This window comes from Bufo bufo, chromosome 4, assembly GCF_905171765.1.
Source record: "Bufo bufo chromosome 4, aBufBuf1.1, whole genome shotgun sequence".
Taxonomy (NCBI): Eukaryota; Metazoa; Chordata; class Amphibia; order Anura; family Bufonidae; genus Bufo; species Bufo bufo.
The window spans coordinates 438,010,765-438,034,496 of record NC_053392.1 but is presented as its reverse complement, the minus strand read 5'-3'; positions in this window follow the sequence as shown (position 1 = coordinate 438,034,496).

The following is a 23,732-nucleotide window of genomic DNA, read 5'->3' as shown; positions in this document are numbered from 1 at the left end:
GAGCTGAAGTGGGTATGGATGTTGGGCGGAGCTCCTATGTCCTGGCAGACGCCTTTCCCCTCCTTTTTCTTTTTTTGGCAGAGATTTTTTCATCCACATTGATCGATGCGAATGAAGAAATCTGTGCCGTTCATTTTTTTCTTTCAGCCCAGAGGCTGAACGGAAAAAAAAAAATCTCATTACCCGTATGCTCAATATAAGGAGAATAGCAGAAACTCCTAATGCTGGGCATACATGTAATGATTGCGGAGACCCTCAAATGCCAGGGCAGTACAAACACCCCACAAATAACACCATTTTGGAAAGAAGACACCCCAAGGTATTCGCTGAGGGGCATATTGAGTCCATTAAAGATTGAAATTTTTGTCCCAAGTTAGCGGAAAGGGAGACTTTGTGAGAACAAAATCAAAAAAATCAATTTCCGCTAACTTGTGCCAAAATTTTTTTTTTTCAATGAACTCGCCATGCCCCTCATTGAATACCTTGGGGTGTCTTCTTTCCAAAATGGGGTCACATGTGGGCTATTTATACTGCCCTGGCATTTTAGGGGCCCCAAAGCGTGAGAAGAAGTCTGGTATCCAAATGTCTAAAAATGCCCTCCTAAAAGGAATTTGGGCACCTTTGCCCACCTAGGCTGCAAAAAAGTGTCACACATGTGGTATCTCCGTATTCAGCAGAAGTTGGGGAATATGTTTTGGGGTGTCATTTTGCATATACCCATGCTGGGTGAGATAAATATCTTGGTCAAATGCCAACTTTGTATAAAAAAAATGGGAAAAGTTGTCTTTTGCCAAGAAATTTCTCTCACCAAGCATGGGTATATGTAAAATGACACCCCAAAACACATTCCCCACCTTCTCCTGAGTACGGAGATACCAGATGTGTGACACTTTTTTGCAGCCTAGGTGGGCAAAGTGGCCCACATTCCAAAGAGCACCTTTCGGATTTCACAGGTCATTTACCTACTTACCAGACATTAGGGCCCCTGGAAAATGCCAGGGCAGTATAACTACCCCACAAGTGACCTCATTTTGGAAAGAAGACACCCCAAGGTATTCCGTGAGGGGCATGGCAAGTTCCTAGAATTTTTTATTTTTTGTCACAAGTTAGTGGAAAATGTTGATTTTATTTTTTTTTATTTTTTTTCATACAAAGTCTCATATTCCACTAACTTGTGACAAAAAATAAAAATTTCCATGAACTCACTATGCCCATCAGCGAATACCTTGGGTTCTCTTCTTTCCAAAATGGGGTCACTTGTGGGGTAGTTATACTGCCCTGGCATTCTAGGGGCCCAAATGTGTGGTAAGGAGTTTGAAATCAAATTCTGTAAAAAATGACCTGTGAAATCCGAAAGGTGCTCTTTGGAATATGGGCCCCTTTGCCCACCTAGGCTGCAAAAAAGTGTCACACATCTGGTATCTCCGTACTCAGGAGAAGGTAAGGAATGTGTTTTGGGGTGTCATTTTACATATACCCATGCTGGGTGAGAGAAATATCTTGGCAAAAGACAACTTTTCCCATTTTTTTATACAAAGTTGGCATTTGACCAAGATATTTATCTCACCCAGCATGGGTATATGTAAAAAGACACCCCAAAACACATTCCTCAACTTCTCCTGAGTACGGGGATACCAGATGTGTGACACTTTTTTGCAGCCTAGGTGGGCAAAGGGGCCCACATTCCAAAGAGCACCTTTTGGATTTCATAGGTCATTTTTTACTGAATTTGATTTCAAACTCCTTACCACACATTTGGGCCCCTAGAATGCCAGGGCAGTATAACTACCCCACAAGTGACCCCATTTTGGAAAGAAGAGACCCCAAGGTATTCGCTGATGGGCATAGTGAGTTCATGGAAGTTTTTATTTTTTGTCACAAGTTAGTGGAATATGAGACTTTGTATGAAAAAAAAAAAAAAAAAAATCATCATTTTCCACTAACTTGTGACAAAAAATAAAAAATTCTAGGAACTTGCCATGCACCTCACGGAATACCTTGGGGTGTCTTCTTTCCAAAATGGGGTCAATTGTGGGGTAGTTATACTGCCCTGGCATTCTAGGGGCCCAAATGTGTGGTAAGGAGTTTGAAATCAAATTCAGTAAAAAATGACCTGTGAAATCCGAAAGGTGCTCTTTGGAATATGGGCCCCTTTGCCCACCTAGGCTGCAAAAAAGTGTCACACATCTGGTATCTCCGTACTCAGGAGAAGGTGGGGAATGTGTTTTGGGGTGTCATTTTATATATACCCATGCTGGGTGAGAGAAATATCTTGGCAAAAGACAACTTTTCCCATTTTTTTATACAAAGTTGGCATTTGACCAAGATATTTATCTCACCCAGCATGGGTATATGTAAAAAGACACCCCAAAACACATTCCTCAACTTCTCCTGAGTACGGGGATACCAGATGTGTGACACTTTTTTGCAGCCTAGGTGGGCAAAGGGGCCCACATTGCAAAGAGCACCTTTTGGATTTCATAGGTCATTTTTTACTGAATTTGATTTCAAACTCCTTACCACACATTTGGGCCCCTAGAATGCCAGGGCAGTATAACTACCCCACAAGTGACCCCATTTTGGAAAGAAGAGACCCCAAGGTATTCGCTGATGGGCATAGTGAGTTCATGGAAGTTTTTATTTTTTGTCACAAGTTAGTGGAATATGAGACTTTGCATGAAAAAAAAAAAAAAAAAAAATCATCATTTTCCACTAACTTGTGACAAAAAATAAAAAATTCTAGGAACTCGCCATGCCCCTCACGGAATACCTTGGGGTGTCTTCTTTCCAAAATGGGGTCACTTGTGGGGTAGTTATACTGCCCTGGCATTCTAGGGGCCCAAATGTGTGGTAAGGAGTTTGAAATAAAATTCAGTAAAAAATGACCTATGAAATCCGAAAGGTGCTCTTTGGAATATGGGCCCCTTTGCCCACCTAGGCTGCAAAAAAGTGTCACACATCTGGTATCTCCGTACTCAGGAGAAGGTGGGGAATGTGTTTTGGGGTGTCTTTTTACATATACCCATGCTGGGTGAGATAAATATCTTGGTCAAATGCCAACTTTGTATAAAAAAATGGGAAAAGTTGTCTTTTGCCAAGATATTTCTCTCACCCAGCATGGGTATATATAAAATGACACCCCAAAACACATTCCCCACCTTCTCCTGAGTACGGAGATACCAGATGTGTGACACTTTTTTGCAGCCTAGGTGGGCAAAGGGGCCCATATTCCAAAGAGCACCTTTCGGATTTCAAAGGTCATTTTTTTCAGAATTTGATTTCAAACTCCTTACCACACATTTGGGCCCCTAGAATGCCAGGGCAGTATAACTACCCCACAAGTGACCCCATTTTGGAAAGAAGAGACCCCAAGGTATTTCGTGATGGGCATAGTGAGTTCATAGAAGTTTTTATTTTTTGTCACAAGTTAGTGAAATATGAGACTTTGTAAGAAAAAAATAAATAAAAAAATCATCATTTTCCGCTAACTTGTGACAAAAAATAAAAAGTTCTATGAACTCACTATGCCCATCAGCGAATACCTTAGGGTGTGTACTTTCCGAAATGGGGTCATTTGTGGGGTGTTTGTACTGTCTGGCCATTGTAGAACCTCAGGAAACATGACAGGTGCTCAGAAAGTCAGAGCTGCTTCAAAAAGCGGAAATTCACATTTTTGTACCATAGTTTGTAAACGCTATAACTTTTACCCAAACCATTTTTTTTTACCCAAACATTTTTTTTTTATCAAAGACATGTAGAACTATAAATTTAGAGCAAAATTTCTATATGGATCTCGTTTTTTTTGCAAAATTTTACAACTGAAAGTGAAAAATGTCATTTTTTTGCAAAAAAATCGTTAAATTTCGATTAATAACAAAAAAAGTAAAAATGTCAGCAGCAATGAAATACCACCAAATGAAAGCTCTATTAGTGAGAAGAAAAGGAGGTAAAATTCATTTGGGTGGTAAGTTGCATGACCGAGCAATAAACGGTGAAAGTAGTGTAGGTCAGAAGTGTAAAAAGTGGCCTGGTCTTTCAGGGTGTTTAAGCACTGGGGGCTGAAGTGGTTAAAGATAGATATATTGGATTGAGAATCTCTCTTTGTTGCAACAATAGTTTTCTCTGTCTCATATGCTCTCGCTGTCACTCAAAACATACTTGTTAATATTAATTTAATCAACAATCCATTATTTTTGGTTTGTAGAATAATGATATGCAAATTAGCATCTTCTGCCATAGGCTTATGAAAGCTAATTTGCATATCTTTCCCAGAAATCCCTAGTAGCATTGTGTAGCTTGCCATGCACAAGCAATAGTTTTCTCTGTCTCATATGCTCTCGCTGTCACTCAAAACATACTTGTTAATATTAATATAATCAACAATCCATTATTTTTGGTTTGAAGAATGATTATATGCAAATTAGCATCTTCTGCCATAGGCTTATGGAAGCTAATTTGCATATATTTCCCAGAAATCCCTAGTAGCATTGTGCAGCTTGCCATGCACAAGCATGTATTTTGCAGACTTGGGGCTCACCTTGGTGCATCAGGAGCTCTCCTTAATGTAAAAGGGTACCCGTGTAAAGATAGATATATTGGATTGAGAATCTCTTTTTGTTGCAACAATAGTTTTCTCTGTCTCATATGCTCTCGCTGTCACTCAAAACATACTTGTTAATATTAATATAATCAACAATCCATTATTTTTGGTTTCTAGAATGATGATATGCAAATTAGCATCTTCTGCCATAGGCTTATGGAAGCTAATTTGCATATCTTTCCCAGAAATCCCTAGCAGCATTGTGTAGCTTGCCATGCACAAGCATGTATTTCCCAGACATGGGGCTCACCTTGGTGCATCAGGAGCTCTCCTTAATGTAAAAGGGTACCGGTTTAAAGATAGATATATTGGAGTGAGAAACTCTCTTTGTTGCAACAATAGTTTTCTCTGTCTCATATGCTCTCGCTGTCACTCAAAACATACTTATTAATATAATCAACAATCCATTATTTTTGGTTTCTAGAATGACGATATGCAATTTAGCATCTTCTGCCATAGGCTTATGGAAGCTAATTTGCATATCTTTCCCAGAAATCCCTAGTAGCATTGTGTAGCTTGCCATGCACAAGCATATATTTCCCAGACATGGGGCTCACCTTGGTGCATCAGGAGCTATCCTTAATGTAAAAGGCTACCCGTTTAAAGATAGATATATTGGATTGAGAATCTCTCTTTGTTGCAACAATAGTTTTCTCTGTCTCATATGCTCTCGCTGTCACTCAAAACATACTTGTTAATATTAATTTAATCAACAATCCATTATTTTTGGTTTGTAGAATAATGATATGCAAATTAGCATCTTCTGCCATAGGCTTATGGAAGCTAATTTGCATATCTTTCCCAGAAATCCCTAGTAGCATTGTGTAGCTTGCCATGCACAAGCAATCGTTTTCTCTGTCTCATATGCTCTCGCTGTCACTCAAAACATACTTGTTAATATTAATATAATCAACAATCCATTATTTTTGCTTTTTAGAATGATGATATGCAAATTAGCATCTTCTGCCATAGGCTTATGGAAGCTAATTTGCATATCTTTCCCAGAAATCCCTAGTAGCATTGTGTAGCTTGCCATGCACAAGCATGTATTTCCCAGACATGGGGCTCACCTTGGTGCATCAGGAGCTCTCCTTAATGTAAAAGGGTACCGGTTTAAAGATAGATATATTGGAGTGAGAAACTCTCTTTGTTGCAACAATAGTTTTCTCTGTCTCATATGCTCTCGCTGTCACTCAAAACATACTTGTTAATATTAATATAATCAACAATCCATTATTTTTGGTTTGTAGAATGATGATATGCAAATTAGCATCTTCTGCCATAGGCTTATGAAAGCTAATTTGCATATCTTTCCCAGAAATCCCTAGTAGCATTGTGTAGCTTGCCATGCACAAGCATGTGTTTCGCAGATTAGGGGCTCACCTTGGTGCTTTAGGAGCTCTCCTTAATGTAAAAGGGTACCCGTTTAAAGATAGATATATTGGATTGAGAAACTCGCTTTGTTGCAACAATAGTTTTCTCTGTCTCATATGCTAAGATCAAGTGTAGCATCGAAAGGTGTCGCGTTTGGTCTTGGTTGGCAGGGAGTGATCGGGGTCCTCCTTGCGGGGGGCCCTGGGTGCTAGCGAGTGCAACCTAGTGGGTGAGCTTTTTGGTGATCCTGCGCTATTTAAAAATGTCTCGAGGTCTCGAGGACACTGTGCGGTTGGAGGTAGAAGATGGTTTCCGGATGAACATCGGGCTGGATAAAGGTGTTGAAGAAGTTGGAGTACCTACAGGTAAAGGATGTGTTGGCTTTACAAGATTTCCCTAAACAGGGTATTTATGATTTAACGGTTTATTCCGAGGGTTTGTGCCAAAGAATATATATGGATTTGCTGAAGATGAAAGAGGAGAAGAAGCCGGCCTTTTTGGAGCATGTTAAAATTATTCCTTCTTTTCAAATGGTGAGACAAACGTTAGTGGTCCATATGTATAACCCTCAAGTTGGTGATATGAATGTTGCAGCCTTTTTAAGGCGGTATTGTGATGAAGTGAGCTTTGACCAAAGATTAACCAACAAACATGGATACCTTAATGGGAAGAGGAGATTTTTTGTAAAATTTAAAAAGGATATGGCGGTTCCTGCTGTTTTTTCTAGAGGGGGAGAGAGAGGCTTCTGTTTTTATCAGGGGCAACTCAAATACTGTAGACACTGCATGAATTATGGCCATTTGCAAGAGGAATGTCCGCAAAAAGGTGATGTGTGTAGGAATTGTGGGCAGACTGGGCATATGGTGAAAGACTGTACTGAAAAGCGTTATTGTGATGTGTGTGGAAGTGGGGATCATTTGGCGCGGAAATGTAATTTGTTTAATAACAGGCAGTCACGTGCAGAAATTGTGGAGAAAAAAAATAGGATGCAGCGGTCAAGTGGTGGGACATATGCTGAGCGTGTGAAAAACAGTGCAAGCGTTATTGTCTCAAATGTTACTCATGAGAAGGAGAGTGGAAGTGGTGAAAATGAAAACAAAATGGAGACTGTGTTTGGTGACCATATGGAGGGAGAGGCCGTTTTGGCGGGAAATTCAAATGAGGGGGAGTGGCAGAGGGCTTCTGGGAAAAAAAAGAAGAAGAAGGCGAGATCCCAGGAGACTGTTGCTGCCCTTGAAAGGACATTAGGTGGTGAAATTTCTAGTAGTGATGAGGGAGAGGAGGAAAAATTTCCGGATCATGTTGTGGGAGAAGGTGAAGATATGGAATTCCAAATGAGCGGATGTGATTCAGATGCTCCCATAACTCCTGGTCAAAAAATAAGTAGTGATTATGAGGAATTGGAAATTGATTTAAATCCTCCTTGTTCTGTCTCAAAAAGACCAAAGAAAGGAGAGGGCGGAGTTTGGTCTGGAAGCCAGGAGGATCCTGTGTGGTCTAATACTACTTTCAGGGATTCTGATGTAGGATCGCCTGTTGTTGAAAGAAAAGTAGATAGCCAATCTTCATTAAATAGTTATGGATTGTAAATTTTTTAACATCTTAATGAGTTTGGTTTTAGCTACATTGAATGTTAGAAGTATTGGATCTAATAAAAGGAGAGCTGCAGTTTTTGATTTTCTTAAAGGTGTTAAAGCTGATATCTTGTGTATACAAGAATGCGCAATAAGGTCTGCCCCTCATGAGTCAGAGTGGGAGTGTGGCAAATCCTTTTGGTCGCCTTGCACAGAGAATAAAAATGAAGGTGTTGGGATTTTAGTGAAGAATAATAAAATTAATGTTTTGGAGTTTAAAGTTGTGTTACCAGGTAGATGTGTTTCTTTAAGTTTGGAGTTTTTAGGACAACGTTTTAAAGTTTTTAGTGTGTATGCTCCTGCTTTTAAACGTGAACGTATTTTATTCTTAGAAACTCTTAAGCTTTTTATGCCTGGTCGCGACCATATTATTCTTTTAGGGGATTTTAATTGTATTCGGAGTGTACAAGATAGACACAGCAATTCAGATGTGAAAATTGATACAACCTCTACCTTGCTTAATGAGATGATCCAAGATTTGCATTTTAAGGATGCTGGGCTGATGGTCAATGGGGATGACAAATTTACATATATTGCTGATAGTGGGCGTTCCAGGTCCAGAATTGATTATGCATTGGTGTCTGATGGAACGGAAGTGACCAGGTGTGACCATGTGATGACCAGTTTTTCTGACCATAAGATGGTTCTTGTCAAAATAGGTCTTTCTGAGTCCATTAGCTTTGGTAGAGGTTATTGGAAGTTAAATGTTGGATTGTTGGAGGAAGAAGGAATTAAAAACAGTTTTACAGAAGTGTTTTTATTATGTGTCAGCAAACAGAAGTGTTTTAATTGTATACTTGAGTGGTGGGACTGGGCGAAAGGAAGGTTTGCTTCCTTTTTTAAAAATATATGTGTGAAAAGAGCACAGGAGAGGAGGGAAAAGGAGAATGCTTTGATTGGCAGAATTGAAGCGCTTTATAAGCTTAAAAGCTGTGGTTGGGAGGTGGATGATGAAATTAAGGAAATAAAAGAGGCAAGGAAAAAGGAGTTTGTGGCAAGAGGAAAAAATATTGTGCATAATTCTAAGGTAAAACATTTGGAGGAGGATGAAAAGTGTTCCAGGTATTTCTTTAGAAAGAGTTTTAAATCAAAGGGTGTTTTTAAGTCGGTTTTAACCCCGGATGGTGAAGTTTTTGGTGATAAGATGGTAGATCATATTTGTGGTTTTTATGATGCACTTTTTAAAAATGAAAGTAAAGCTTTTGATAGTGAGATAAAAGAATACTGTGAAGTGATTTCAGATAATATTCCAAAGGAAGAGAAAGATTTTTTAGTCGGTGATTTAAAGGACGATGAAATAAAAAATACAGTGCAAAGGATGGCGAGTGGGAAGACTCCTGGAAGTGATGGTCTTCCTGTGGAATTTTATTTATTGTATTGGGATATTATTGGAGAAGAATTTTGTCGCGTAGTACGTTTTATTTTTAATAACGGGGTTTTATCTGATACCATGAGAGAGGGGATGGTTACTTTAATTTATAAAAAAGGTAATGAAAAAGAAATAAAAAATTGGAGACCAATTACGCTTCTCAACTGCGACTATAAGATTGTGGCAAAGGTAGTGGCAAGTAGGTTGAGTGAAGTGGTGAAATATATGGTGGATGAATATCAAGTATGTGCTGTTCCAGGTAGGAGGATATCAGATAATTTAATTTTATTGAGAGATATGATTTTTTATGCTGATCTTAATAACATCCCTTTATTTATTGAAACTACGGACTTTGAGAAGGCCTACGATAAAATATCACATAAGTTTTTATTTTTTACATTGGAGAGGATGGGGGTCCCAAGGAAAATTTTAGATTTGATTAGAGGCATGTATTCTAATGTTTTTAGTCATATTTTAATAAATGGAAGGGTGGGCTCAGCAATTGAGGTAAGGTCCAGAGTTAGGCAGGGCTGCCCTCTCTCCCCGATCCTTTTTTTATTTGCGCCATGGAACCACTTTTAAAATCAATTCAAAAAGATAAATGTGTTCAAGGAATTTTTATACCTGGGAGTTCTGGGAAGAAGATCAAATCCTTTGGATATATGGATGATGCTGTTTTTTCTTGCCAAAATCAAGCGGACCTTAACCGGGTGAATTTGCATATGAAGATCTTTTGTAGTGTGACTGGAATGAGCGTTAACTGGAACAAATGTCAATTAGTGAACTATGGTAAGCAAGTGGAGGTGAAGGTGGAGGGGATCCCTATTAAAGAGGAGGCAGAGATATTAGGAATTATATTTGAGAAGAAAAGTAAAAATGAGAAGAGTTTTGCAAGATTGAAAGAAAAGGTGGAGAAAAAGCTGAACTTTTGGAGACTTAGGCAGCTATCTCTGAAAGGGAAAGTTTTAATAACAAAAACTGTGATTTTACCTTTGCTTTTATATACTTGTATTATTTTACCACCCGGGAAGTTGTGGATGAAGAGGATGGTAAGAAGTCTTTTTGTGTTTTTTTGGGGGTCTAAAATGGAGAAAAGGAGAAGAGCTGCTGTTATGACCAAAACTGATTTGGGCGGGTACGACTTCCCAAATATAGACTTTTTTATCCAAAGGAATTATTTTTTACTTATTTTTAAAATTTTAAAGTGCAATGGTAGGACGGCAGATATGTGCAGATTTTTAGCAGGATGGTTGTTTACTAAATGGGGCTGGTGTGAAAGAGAACTGAGTAAACCCATTGCTTTTGTCATCCCAAAATTTTATGTGGTACTCAGATCTTTTTATGATCAGTACGAATTGGGCTCTATAAGTAAACCTGATACAAATGAGATTATAAAAGCTGGAAGGAAGAAGGAATTGTTGTATGATGTACCGTTCTGTAATTCTGCACAGTCTGCAAAAATATGGAAGCTTTTTAATGTTTTAGGTCTCTCAAACAAACAGAAAGATGTGGTATGGCTTAGTTTTCACGGATGTCTCCCGACCAGAATGTTTATGAACTCTAGGGGCATAAGAGTGGCGGAGAGATGTCCAAGGGAAGACTGTAGAGAAAGTGAAGACCTTTGCCATTTGTTTTGGGAGTGCTGCTATGCGAAAAAAGTTTTTAATATTTTAAAAGTCCTTTTTAATGCACTGACAGGATGGAAGATTTTTAGTTATGAGAAAGTTTTTATTGGACAGGATTTTAAGATTTTATCAAACTCACGTGTGTGTTGGCTTTTATTCTCAGTTTTTAAAGAGGTATTGTGGGATGCTAGAAATTTAGTGATTTTTAAAAAAGTCGTTCTAACACCAAGGAAATGTTCTAAAGTCTTTTTATCTAGGATTTTTACAATATATTTATTGGATAAAAAGAGGATCGGTGAAAATGAAGCTGAAAAAATCTGGAAAACATCTCAATGGAGCCAATATATGAGTAGATCCTGATTTTTTGTTGAGTTTTTATTCTTAATTTTTGTTTTGTAGGGGTCCAATGATGTAAAATAGACATATTATGTGTTGAGCCACGTTGGAGTGGACTGATTGAGTATGATTATGTCTAATTACTGAGAAAAAAAAAAAAAAAAAAAAGTCACTCAAAACATACTTATTAATATAATCACAATCCATTATTTTTGGTTTGTAGAATGATGATATGCAAATTAGCATCTTCTGCCATAGGCTTATGGAAGCTAATTTGCATATCTTTCCCAGAAATCCCTAGTAGCATTGTGTAGCTTGCCATGCACAAGCATGTATTTCCCGGACAAGGGGCTCACCTTGGTGCATCAGGAGCTCTCCTTAATGTAAAAGGGTACCCGTTTAAAGATAGATATATTGGATTGAGAATCTCTTTTTGTTGCAACAATAGTTTTCTCTGTCTCATATGCTCTCGCTGTCACTCAAAACATACTTGTTAATATTAATATAATCAACAATCCATTATTTTTCATTTCTAGTATGATGATATGCAAATTAGCATCTTCTACCATAGGCTTATGGAAGCTAATTTGCATATCTTTCCCAGAAATCCCTAGTAGCATTGTGCAGCTTGCCATGCACAAGCATGTATTTTGCAGAATTGGGGCTCACCTTGGTGCATCAGGAGCTCTCCTTAATGTAAAAGGGTACCCGTTTAAAGATAGATATATTGGAATGAGAATCTCTCTTTGTTGCAACAATAGTTTTCTCTGTCTCATATGCTCTCGCTGTCACTCAAAACATACTTGTTAATATTAATATAATCAACAATCCATTATTTTTGGTTTGAAGAATGATGATATGCAAATTAGCATCTTCTGCCATAGGCTTATGGAAGCTAATTTGCATATCTTTCCCAGAAATCCCTAGTAGCATTGTGCAGCTTGCCATGCACAAGCATGTGTTTCGCAGACTTGGGGCTCACCTTGGTGCATCAGGAGCTCTCCTTAATGTAAAAGGGTACCCGTGTAAAGATAGATATATTGGATTGAGAATCTCTTTTGTTGCAACAATAGTTTTCCCTGTCTCATATGCTATTGTTGTGACCCATCGCTTCTCGGCCTTGTTGGCTAGGATCAGGTGTAGTGTCGAAAGATACTGTGTCTGGTTTTGGCCGATAGGTAGATATCGGGGTCCTCCTTTGCGGGGGGGCCCTGGGTGTTGACGGGGGCGATCTGTGGGTGAAACTTCGGCGGTAACCTGCGCTTTATCAAGATGTCTCGAGGTCTCGAGGACACTGTGCGTTTGGAAGTGAAGGATGGATATCGGATGAGTATCGGATTGGACCGGATCGTGGGAGAGTTGTTGAAGAAACTTACATATTTAAAGGTAAAGGATGTGCTTGCTTTACAAGATTTTCCAAAACAAGGTATATTTGATTTAACCGTTTGTTCCGAGGGGCTTTGCCAGCGAATTTACATGGATCTGTTAAAGATGAAAGAAGAAAGAAAACCGGAATTCTTGGAACACGTCAAAGTACTACCTTCGTTTCAAATGGTGAGGCAAGCTATAATAGTTCATATGTACAATCCAAAGGTTGATGATCTTACCGTGGCTGCTTTTTTGAGGCGTTACTGTGATGAAGTAAGTTTTGACCGGAGATTGACTAACAAACACGGATATTTAAATGGCAAAAGAAGATTTTTTGTTAAGTTTAAGAAAGATGTTGCGGTTCCTGCAGTTTTTGCTATCGGAGGAGAGAGGGGCTTTTGTTTTTATCAAGGGCAACTTAAGTACTGTAGGCACTGTCTGACTTATGGCCATGTGCAGGAGGAGTGTCCGGTTAAAGGTGATGTGTGTAGAAATTGTGGAAAAACCGGTCATGTGGTGAAGGATTGTGTGGAGAAGCGGTATTGTGATGTATGTGGAGGTGGGGACCATTTGGCGAGAAAATGTACGTATTTCAATACCAGACAATCACGTGCGGATATTGTTGAGAATAAAAGAAGCGTGCGGCAGACTCAAGGTGGGACATATGCTGAACGTGTTAAAAATGGTACAAGTGTAATTGTTGAGAATATTGTTGATGAGAGTGGTGATGGAAGTGGTGGGCAAGGCAGTGGTGTGGAAAACAAAATGGAGACTGTGTTTGTTGAAAAAATGGAGGGAGAGACTGTTTTGGCGGGAAATTCAAAAAAAGGGGAGGGGCAGAGGGCTTCTGGGAAAAAGAAGAAAAAAGAAAGGTCCCAGGAGTCTGTTGATGCAATTAAAGGAGTACTAGGAGAACCTATATCTAGCAGTGACGCAAGTGATGTAGAGGAGTGCCTGGACTATGTGGTGGGGGAAGGAGAGGATATGGAGTTGCAGATTGGTGGAGGTGGAAGTGAATGTGATTCAGACCCCCCCGTAACTCCAGGGCAGAGAATGCTAAGTGACGAAGATTTACAAATTGATGAAGATCCTTATGGTTCTAATGTTAAAAGACAGAGAAAAGGGGAAGGAGGAACTTGGTCTGGGTGTCAAGAGGACCCTGTGTGGTCTGGTTTTGGTGACAGGGATTCTGAAGTAGAATCGCCTGATATTGAGAGACGTGTTTTGAGCCAGGCATCCTTTAATTAGAAATGGCTGCACAATTATTTAATATCTTTATCATGAGTCTTGTGGTTGCAACCCTCAATGTAAGATGTATTGGCTCAAGTAATAGGAGAGCAGCAGTTTTTGACTATTTGAAAGGTGTGAAAGCAGATGTAATTTGTATACAAGAGTGTGCAATAAGATCTGCACCTCATGAGTCTGAATGGTGTTGTGGGGAGTCCTTTTGATCACCTAGTACTGACAATAAAAATGAAGGTGTAGGGATTTTAATTAAAAATAGTAGTATTAAGGTTTTAGAGCAAAAAGTTGTGGTGCCGGGTAGATGTGTGTTTTTAAGTTTAGAGTTTTTAGGACAGCGTTTTAGAATTTTTAGTGTTTATGCCCCCACTGAAAAACGTAAACGTGTGCCATTTTTAGAGACTCTTAAACTTTTTATGCCTGGTCGTGATTCTACTATTATTTTAGGTGATTTTAATTGTATAAGAAGTATAAAAGATAGACAGAGCACCTCTGAAGTGAAAACAGATATAACCTCTACTCTACTTAATGAGATGATTCAGGACTTATTTTTTAAGGATGCTGGACTGATGGTCAATGGTGATGAGAGATTTACATATGTGGCGGATAGTGGTCGTTCAAAATCGAGAATTGATTATGTGTTGGTGTCCGAAGGATTGAAGGTGACCAAATGTGACCATATGATGACTAGCTTTTCTGATCATAAAATTGTTCTTGCTGATATATGTTTTGAAGATTCTATTATTTTTGGTAGAGGTTACTGGAAGTTGAATGTTGATTTGTTGAAGGATGAGGATATAAAGGACGATTTTAAAGAAGTGTTTTTATCCTGCGTCAGGCAACAGAGGTGTTTTAATTATTTATTGGATTGGTGGGATTGGGCAAAGATAAGGTTTGCCTCCTTTTTTAAAAATGTTAGTATTAAAAGAGCACAGGAAAAGAAGAAGAAGGAAGAAGAGTTAATAAGCAGACTAGAAGCACTCTATAAGTTGAGAGACTGTGGTTGGGAGGTGAATAATGAAATTCGTGAAATAAAAGAAGAAAGGAAAAAGGAGTTAGTTGTAAGAGGAAAAAATATTGTGCATAAATCTAAAGTTACTCATTTAGAAGAGAATGAGAAGTGCTCTAGATATTTTTTTAAGAAGAGTTTTAAGGCAAAGGGTGTTTTTAAGTCTGTTTTAACCCCTGAAGGCGAAGTAACTGGTGAGGAGATGATTAAACATATTTGTGGTTTTTATGATTCACTTTTTAAAAATGAGAGTAAGGCAACTGACAGAGAAATAAAAGAGTATTGTGAAGTTGTACCTGATAATATCCCAAGGGAGGAAAAAGAAGTTGTGGCAGCAGATATTAATGACGAGGAAGTTAAAAATGCTATACAGAGGATGGCGTGTGGGAAAACTCCTGGATGTGATGGTCTCCCGGCAGAATTTTATTTGTTTTATTGGGATATTATTGGGGAGGAAGTGAGTCGTGTTGTGCAATTTGTTTTTAATAACGGGGTTTTATCCTTTTCTATGAGAAAAGGGATGGTGACTTTAATTTATAAGAAAGGGGATGAGAAAGAGATTAAAAATTGGCGACCAATCACTTTGCTCATTGTGATTATAAAATTGTTGCGAAAATTATTGCAATTAGATTGAGTAGGGTGGTTGAGTATATGATTGATGAATATCAGGTCTGTGCCGTTCCAGGCAGAAGAATTTCGGACAATTTGATTTTGTTAAGAGACATGATTTATTACGCTGATTTTAATAATGTTCCTTTAATTGTTGAAACTATGGATTTTGAAAAAGCCTATGACAAAGTTTCACATAAATTTTTATTTTGCACACTGGAAAGGATGGGGATTCCTAAAAGAATTTTAGATGTGATTAAGGGCATGTATTTTAATGTTTTTAGTCATATTTTAATTAATGGTTGGGTTGGTCCAGCATTAGAGGTTAGGTCAGGAGTCAGACAGGGCTGCCCTCTCTCCCCGATTCTTTTTATATGTGCAATGGAACCATTATTGAGAACAATTCAAAAAGACAAATGTGTTCAGGGAATTTTTATACCAGGAGGTTCCGGAAAAACTGTGAAATCTTTTGGATACATGGATGACGTGGTTTTCTCCTGTCAAACTCAAGCAGAATTGAATAGAGTTAATTTACACATGAGGATTTTTTGCAGTATGGCAGGGATGAGCATAAACTGGAACAAGTGTCAATTAGTGAATTACGGAAAGCAAGTAGAGATGAGTGATAAAGGAATCCCCATAAAAGATGAAGTGGAAGTTTTAGGTATAATTTTTGAAAAGGAGAATAAAGGAGAGAAGAGTCTTACAGCATTGGAAAAGAAAGTTGAGAAAAAGTTAAATTTTTGGAAGTTGAGACAATTATCGTTAAAAGGGAAGATTTTAATTATCAAAGCTGTCATTTTACCATTAATTTTATATACGTCTATTATTTTACCACCTGGGAAGATGTGGATAAGGAGGATGAATAGAAAATTATTTGTATTCTTTTGGGGCTCAAAGATGGAGAAAGTAAGAAGAACTGCTGTCATGACAAGAACTGAATTGGGTGGGTATGATTTTCCAGATGTTGAATTTTTTATACGGATGCATTATTTTTTATTAATTTTTAAAATTTTAAAGTGCAATAGTAGAACCACAGCGATGTGCAGGTATTTGGCAGGATGGTTTTTTATTAAATGGAGCTGGTGTGAAAAGGAACTGAGCAGACCAATTGCTTTCGTGATCCCAAAATTTTATGTGGTGCTCAGGTCTTTTTATGATCAATATGGATTAAGCTCTATAAGTAGAACTGACAAAAGAGAAGTTTTTAAAGCAAGAAGGAAAGATGAGATTTTATATGATGTACCATTCTGTAATTCTGCACAAGCTGCTAAAGTATGGAAATTTTTCGGTTTTTTAGGTCTCTCAAATAAGCAAAAAGACGTTGTTTGGTTGAGTTTTCATAGGTGTCTCCCGACCAGGTCTTTTATGAACACTAGGGGCATAGGGGTGTCTGAGAGATGCCCGAGAGAAGGATGTGGAGGCATCGAGGATCTTAGTCATTTATTTTGGGACTGTTTTTATGCGAAAGAAGTCTTTAAGATTTTAAAAGGTCTACTTATTGCACTTTCTGGATGGAGGAGTTTTAGTTACGAGAAAATTTTTATTGGTCAAGATTTTAAGATTTTATCGAACTCACGGGTTTGTTGGTTAATTTTTTCTGTTTTTAAAGAAGTATTGTGGGACACGAGGAATTTAGTGGTTTTTAAAAAAATTGTTTTAACTCCAAGAGAATGTTCAAAAATTTTTTTATCTAGGATTTTTACGATATATTTATTAGATAAAAAAAGAGTTGGAGAAAACAAAGCTGATGGAATCTGGAAAGTGTCTCAATGGAGTAACCTCGTGAGTAGATCTTGATTCATTATTATTTCTATAGTCTTTTTCTTTTTTTAAGTAGAATTCCTGTGATGTAAAATAGACATTTTATTTTCCGAGCCACATCAGAGTGGATTGATTGATAAGAGTAATGTCTAGCTACTGAGGAAAAGTCACTCAAAACATACTTGTTAATATTAATATAATCAACAATCTATTATTTTTGGTTTGAAGAATGATGATATGCAAATTAGCATCTTCTGCCATAGGCTTATGGAAGCTAATTTGCATATCTTTCCCAGAAATCCCTAGTAGCATTGTGTAGCTTGCCATGCACAAGCATGTGTTTTGCAGACTTGGGGCTCACCTTGGTGCATCAGGAGCTCTACTTAATGTAAAAGGGTACCCGTGTAAAGATAGATATATTGGATTGAGAATCTCTTTTGTTGCAACAATAGTTTTCCCTGTCTCATATGCTATTGTTGTGATCTAGGGATCGCTTCTCGGCCTTTTGGCCAAGATCAGGTGTAGGGATACATTTGGTCTTGGTCAGAAGGTGCTTGGGGTACCCGGCTGCTCGGCCTGGGGGGATCGTCCGGGTTTATAGCCCGGACTTCACCCCCCTGCTGCTATTGGGCAGTCGGCCTAGTCCCCAAGCAACGGGAAGCGATCACCTCACGTCTCTTCGGAGGGGTGGAGGAATCTTTGTCGAGATGGCGAACCCTCAAGGAGTCCCGCTGGAGGAAGCAGGATCAGCTATTCCGGAATTTGAGAAGGTGCCGCACACAGTGCGTTTTTTCGTTTTGGACGGATATCGTGAGAGAAAGGGATTCCAGTACGTCATGAAGGAGTTACTGTTGGATCTTGTGAAGATCCGAAAACAGGACGTTTTGGCCATAATGGACTACCCGAAAAGAGGTATTTACGACGTTGTATTTTTGAACCAGGAAATTTGTGACTTTTTTGTGGAGAAGATATGCTCTTTAAGAGATGCAAGATGGGAAGGGGTGAGGATAATACCTCATTTTCCTTGCCAAGAAAAAATTGTGATTGTGAAGATGTACTCACCGTTGGTAGATGGTGAAGATGTTTGCACCTTTCTAAGGAGTTACTGTGAATACATTATACCTAAAGGGAAAATCTATAACGAGTTTGGCTTTTGGACCAGCAAATGGAAATTTGTGGTAAAGTTTAAGATGGATGAGAAGAACTGTCCCTGTTTGCCGCCGGCAAGGTTCAAAATAGGGAAGATAAATGGTGATATTTTTTTCAAAGGCATGCCTGCCTATTGCCGTCAGTGTCACAAGTATGGACATGAGGGGGGCAGTTGCCCCAAGGATGGTTGTGGAATTTGTGGCGCCAGTTCACATTTGCCAAAGGACTGTCCAGGAAGGTTAAGGTGTAATTTGTGTAAAAGTTCAGAACATAAATTTAAGGATTGTCCTAGGAGGAGTGGTGACAAAAAAAAAAAGAAAAAAGATGAATCAATGGTTTTGCAGGACTTGTCAAGCGAAGTTATAGAAGCTTTTTTTGAAGAGGCTTCAGATATGCCCGTAGAGAAGTCTGGAAAGTCTGAGAAGCCTGAGGCGCCTGAGAGGCCTGAGAAGCCTGAGGGGCCGGAGCAGTCTGAGAAGTTGGAGGTGTCTGAAGTTGAAGAAGAAATGATTTTTGAGCTAGAAGATGGTGTTAGAAGTACGAATGTGGGAGAAATTGAGAAGGAAGGTGGGAAAAAAGAGATGGGAGAAGGGAAAAAGGGAAAGGAGAAAAAAGAAAAACGTAAAGAAATGGAAAGAGAGATAGGATTAGAAGTGTCGGCTTCTGAAGATGAAGGGGCAAAAGGGAAATTTAAAATACCTGAAGAATATAAGTTTTGGTTAGCACATCTAAATAAAGAGTATCCTGGTAAAAATTTAGAGAAAGCAAGGAATAAAATTCTAGTGGACTATGAAAGAGATCCAGCTTTTTTTCAAAGAAGTTTCGATTTGGGAAGTTGGTTGGAAAATGTTCTTGCAGAGAAAATTGATGTCACAATGGAGGAGTTACATGTCATACAAGATGCTCTTTTGATTGCCGTTAGTAGGGCTGGGAAAAAGGTTTTTGGTTTAGGTTAATTAAGTATGACTTTCTTTGTTTAAGTTTGTTTAATTTTATATGTTTTATTTTAAGTAGAATTCCTGTGATGTAAAATAGACATTTTATTTTCCGAGCCACATCAGAGTGGATTGATTGATAAGAGTAATGTCTAGCTACTGAGGAAAAGTCACTCAAAACATACTTGTTAATATTAATATAATCAACAATCCATTATTTTTGGTTTCTAGAATGATGATATGCAAATTAGCATCTTCTGCCATAGGCTTATGGAAGCTAATTTGCATATCTTTCCCAGAAATCCCAAGTAGCATTGTGTAGCTTGCCATGCACAAGCATGTATTTCCCGGACAAGGGGCTCACCTTGGTGCATCAGGAGCTCTCCTTAATGTAAAAGGGTACCCGTTTAAAGATAGATATATTGGATTGAGAATCTCTCTTTGTTGCAACAATAGTTTTCTCTGTCTCATATGCTCTCGCTGTCACTCAAAACATACTTGTTAATATTAATATAATCAACAATCCATTATTTTTGGTTTCTAGAATGATGATATGCAAATTAGCATCTTCTGCCATAGGCTTATGGAAGCTAATTTGCATATCTTTCCCAGAAATCCCAAGTAGCATTGTGTAGCTTGCCATGCACAAGCATGTATTTCCCGGACAAGGGGCTCACCTTGGTGCATCAGGAGCTCTCCTTAATGTAAAAGGGTACCCGTTTAAAGATAGATATATTGGATTGAGAATCTCTCTTTGTTTCAACAATTGTTTTCTCTGTCTCATATGCTAAGATCAAGTGTAGCATCGAAAGGTGTCGCGTTTGGTCTTGGTTGGCAGGGAGTGATCGGGGTCCTCCTTGTGGGGGGCCCTGGGTGCTAGCGAGTGCAACCTAGTGGGTGAGCTTTTTGGTGATCCTGCGCTATTTAAAAATGTCTCGAGGTCTCGAGGACACTGTGCGGTTGGAGGTAGAAGATGGTTTCCGGATGAACATCGGGCTGGATAAAGTCGTTGGAGAGGTGTTGAAGAAGTTGGAGTACCTACAGGTAAAGGATGTGTTGGCTTTACAAGATTTCCCTAAACAGGGTATTTATGATTTAACGGTTTGTTCCGAGGGTTTGTGCCAAAGAATATATATGGATTTGCTGAAGATGAAAGAGGAGAAGAAGCCGGCCTTTTTGGAGCATGTTAAAATTATTCCTTCTTTTCAAATGGTGAGACAAACGTTAGTGGTCCATATGTATAACCCTAAAGTTGGTGATATGACTGTTGCAGCCTTTTTAAGGCGGTATTGTGATGAAGTGAGCTTTGACCAAAGATTAACCAACAAACATGGATACCTTAATGGGAAGAGGAGATTTTTTGTAAAATTTAAAAAGGATATGGCGGTTCCTGCTGTTTTTTCTATAGGGGGAGAGAGAGGCTTCTGTTTTTATCAGGGGCAACTCAAATACTGTAGACACTGCATGAATTATGGCCATTTGCAAGAGGAATGTCCGCAAAAAGGTGATGTGTGTAGGAATTGTGGGCAGACTGGGCATATGGTGAAAGACTGTACTGAAAAGCGTTATTGTGATGTGTGTGGAAGTGGGGATCATTTGGCGCGGAAATGTAATTTGTTTAATAACAGGCAGTCACGTGCAGAAATTGTGGAGAAAAAAAATAGGGTCAAGTGGTGGGACATATGCTGAGCGTGTGAAAAACAGTGCAAGCGTTATTGTCTCAAATGTTACTCATGAGAAGGAGAGTGGAAGTGGTGAAAATGAAAACAAAATGGAGACTGTGTTTGGTGACCACATGGAGGGAGAGGCGGTTTTGGCGGGAAATTCAAATGAGGGGGAGTGGCAGAGGGCTTCTGGGAAAAAAAAGAAGAAGAAGGCGAGATCCCAGGAGACTGTTGCTGCCCTTGAAAGGACATTAGGTGGTGAAATTTCTAGCAGTGATGAGGGAGAGGAGGAAAAATTTCCGGATCATGTTGTGGGAGAAGGTGAAGATATGGAATTCCAAATGAGTGGATGTGATTCAGATGCTCCCATAACTCCTGGTCAAAAAATAAGTAGTGATTATGAGGAATTGGAAATTGATTTAAATCCTCCTGGTTCTGTCCCAAAAAGACCAAAGAAAGGAGAGGGCGGAGGTTGGTCTGGAAGCCAGGAGGATCCTGTGTGGTCTAATACTACTTTCAGGGATTCTGATGTAGGATCGCCTGTTGTTGAAAGAAAAGTAGATAGCCAATCTTCATTAAATAGTTATGGATTGTAAAATTTTTAACATCTTAATAATGAGTTTTGTTTTAGCTACATTGAATGTTAGAAGTATTGGATCTAATAATAGGAGAGCTGCAGTTTTTGATTTTCTTAAAGGTGTTAAAGCGGATATCTTGTGTATACAAGAATGCGCAATAAGGTCTGCCCCTCATGAGTCAGAGTGGGAGTGTGGCAAATCCTTTTGGTCGCCTTGCACGGAGAATAAAAATGAAGGTGTTGGGATTTTAGTGAAGAATAATAAAATTAATGTTTTGGAGTTTAAAGTTGTGTTACCAGGTAGATGTGTTTCTTTAAGTTTGGAGTTTTTAGGACAACGTTTTAAAGTTTTTAGTGTGTATGCTCCTGCTTTTAAACGTGAACGTATTTTATTCTTAGAAACTCTTAAGCTTTTTATGCCTGGTCGCGACCATATTATTCTTTTAGGGGATTTTAATTGTATTCGGAGTGTACAAGATAGACACAGCAATTCAGATGTGAAAATTGATACAACCTCTACCTTGCTTAATGAGATGATCCAAGATTTGCATTTTAAGGATGCTGGGCTGATGGTCAATGGGGATGACAAATTTACATATATTGCTGATAGTGGGCGTTCCAGGTCCAGAATTGATTATGCATTGGTGTCTGATGGAACGGAGGTGACCAGGTGTGACCATGTGATGACCAGTTTTTCTGACCATAAGATGGTTCTTTTCGAAATAGGTCTTTCTGAGTCCATTAGCTTTGGTAGAGGTTATTGGAAGTTAAATGTTGGTTTGTTGGAGGAAGAAGGAATTAAAAACAGTTTTACAGAAGTGTTTTTATTATGTGTCAGCAAATAGAAGTGTTTTAATTGTATACTTGAGTGGTGGGACTGGGCGAAAGGAAGGTTTGCTTCCTTTTTTAAAAATATATGTGTGAAAAGAGCACAGGAGAGGAGGGAAAAGGAGAATGCTTTGATTGGCAGAATTGAAGCGCTTTATAAGCTTAAAAGCTGTGGTTGGGAGGTGGATGATGAAATTAAGGAAATAAAAGAGGCAAGGAAAAAGGAGTTTGTGGCAAGAGGAAAAAATATTGTGCATAATTCTAAGGTAAAACATTTGGAGGAGGATGAAAAGTGTTCCAGGTATTTCTTTAGAAAGAGTTTTAAATCAAAGGGTGTTTTTAAGTCGGTTTTAACCCCGGATGGTGAAGTTTTTGGTGATAAGATGGTAGATCATATTTGTGGTTTTTATGATGCACTTTTTAAAAATGAAAGTAAAGCTTCTGATAGTGAGATAAAAGAATACTGTGAAGTGATTTCAGATAATATTCCCAAGGAAGAGAAAGATTTTTTAGTCGGTGATTTAAAGGACGATGAAATAAAAAATACAGTGCAAAGGATGGCGAGTGGGAAGACTCCTGGAAGTGATGGTCTTCCTGTGGAATTTTATTTATTGTATTGGGATATTATTGGAGAAGAATTTTGTCGCGTAGTACGTTTTATTTTTAATAACGGGGTTTTATCTGATACCATGAGAGAGGGGATGGTTACTTTAATTTATAAAAAAGGTAATGAAAAAGAAATAAAAAATTGGAGACCAATTACGCTTCTCAACTGCGACTATAAGATTGTGGCAAAGGTAGTGGCAAGTAGGTTGAGTGAAGTGGTGAAATATATGGTGGATGAATATCAAGTATGTGCTGTTCCAGGTAGGAGGATATCAGATAATTTAATTTTATTGAGAGATATGATTTTTTATGCTGATCTTAATAACATCCCTTTATTTATTGAAACTACGGACTTTGAGAAGGCCTACGATAAAATATCACATAAGTTTTTATTTTTTACATTGGAGAGGATGGGGGTCACAAGGAAAATTTTAGATTTGATTAGAGGCATGTATTCTAATGTTTTTAGTCATATTTTAATAAATGGAAGGGTGGGCTCAGCAATTGAGGTAAGGTCCGGAGTTAGGCAGGGCTGCCCTCTCTCCCCGATCCTTTTTATTTGCGCCATGGAACCACTTTTAAAATCAATTCAAAAAGATAAATGTGTTCAAGGAATTTTTATACCTGGGAGTTCTGGGAAGAAGATCAAATCCTTTGGATATATGGATGATGCTGTTTTTTCTTGCCAAAATCAAGCGGACCTTAACCGGGTGAATTTGCATATGAAGATCTTTTGTAGTGTGACTGGAATGAGCGTTAACTGGAACAAATGTCAATTAGTGAACTATGGTAAGAAAGTGGAGGTGAAGGTGGAGGGGATCCCTATTAAAGAGGAGGCAGAGATATTAGGAATTATATTTGAGAAGAAAAGTAAAAATGAGAAGAGTTTTGCAAGATTGAAAGAAAAGGTGGAGAAAAAGCTGAACTTTTGGAGACTTAGGCAGCTATCTCTGAAAGGGAAAGTTTTAATAACAAAAACTGTGATTTTACCTTTGCTTTTATATACTTGTATTATTTTACCACCTGGGAAGTTGTGGATGAAG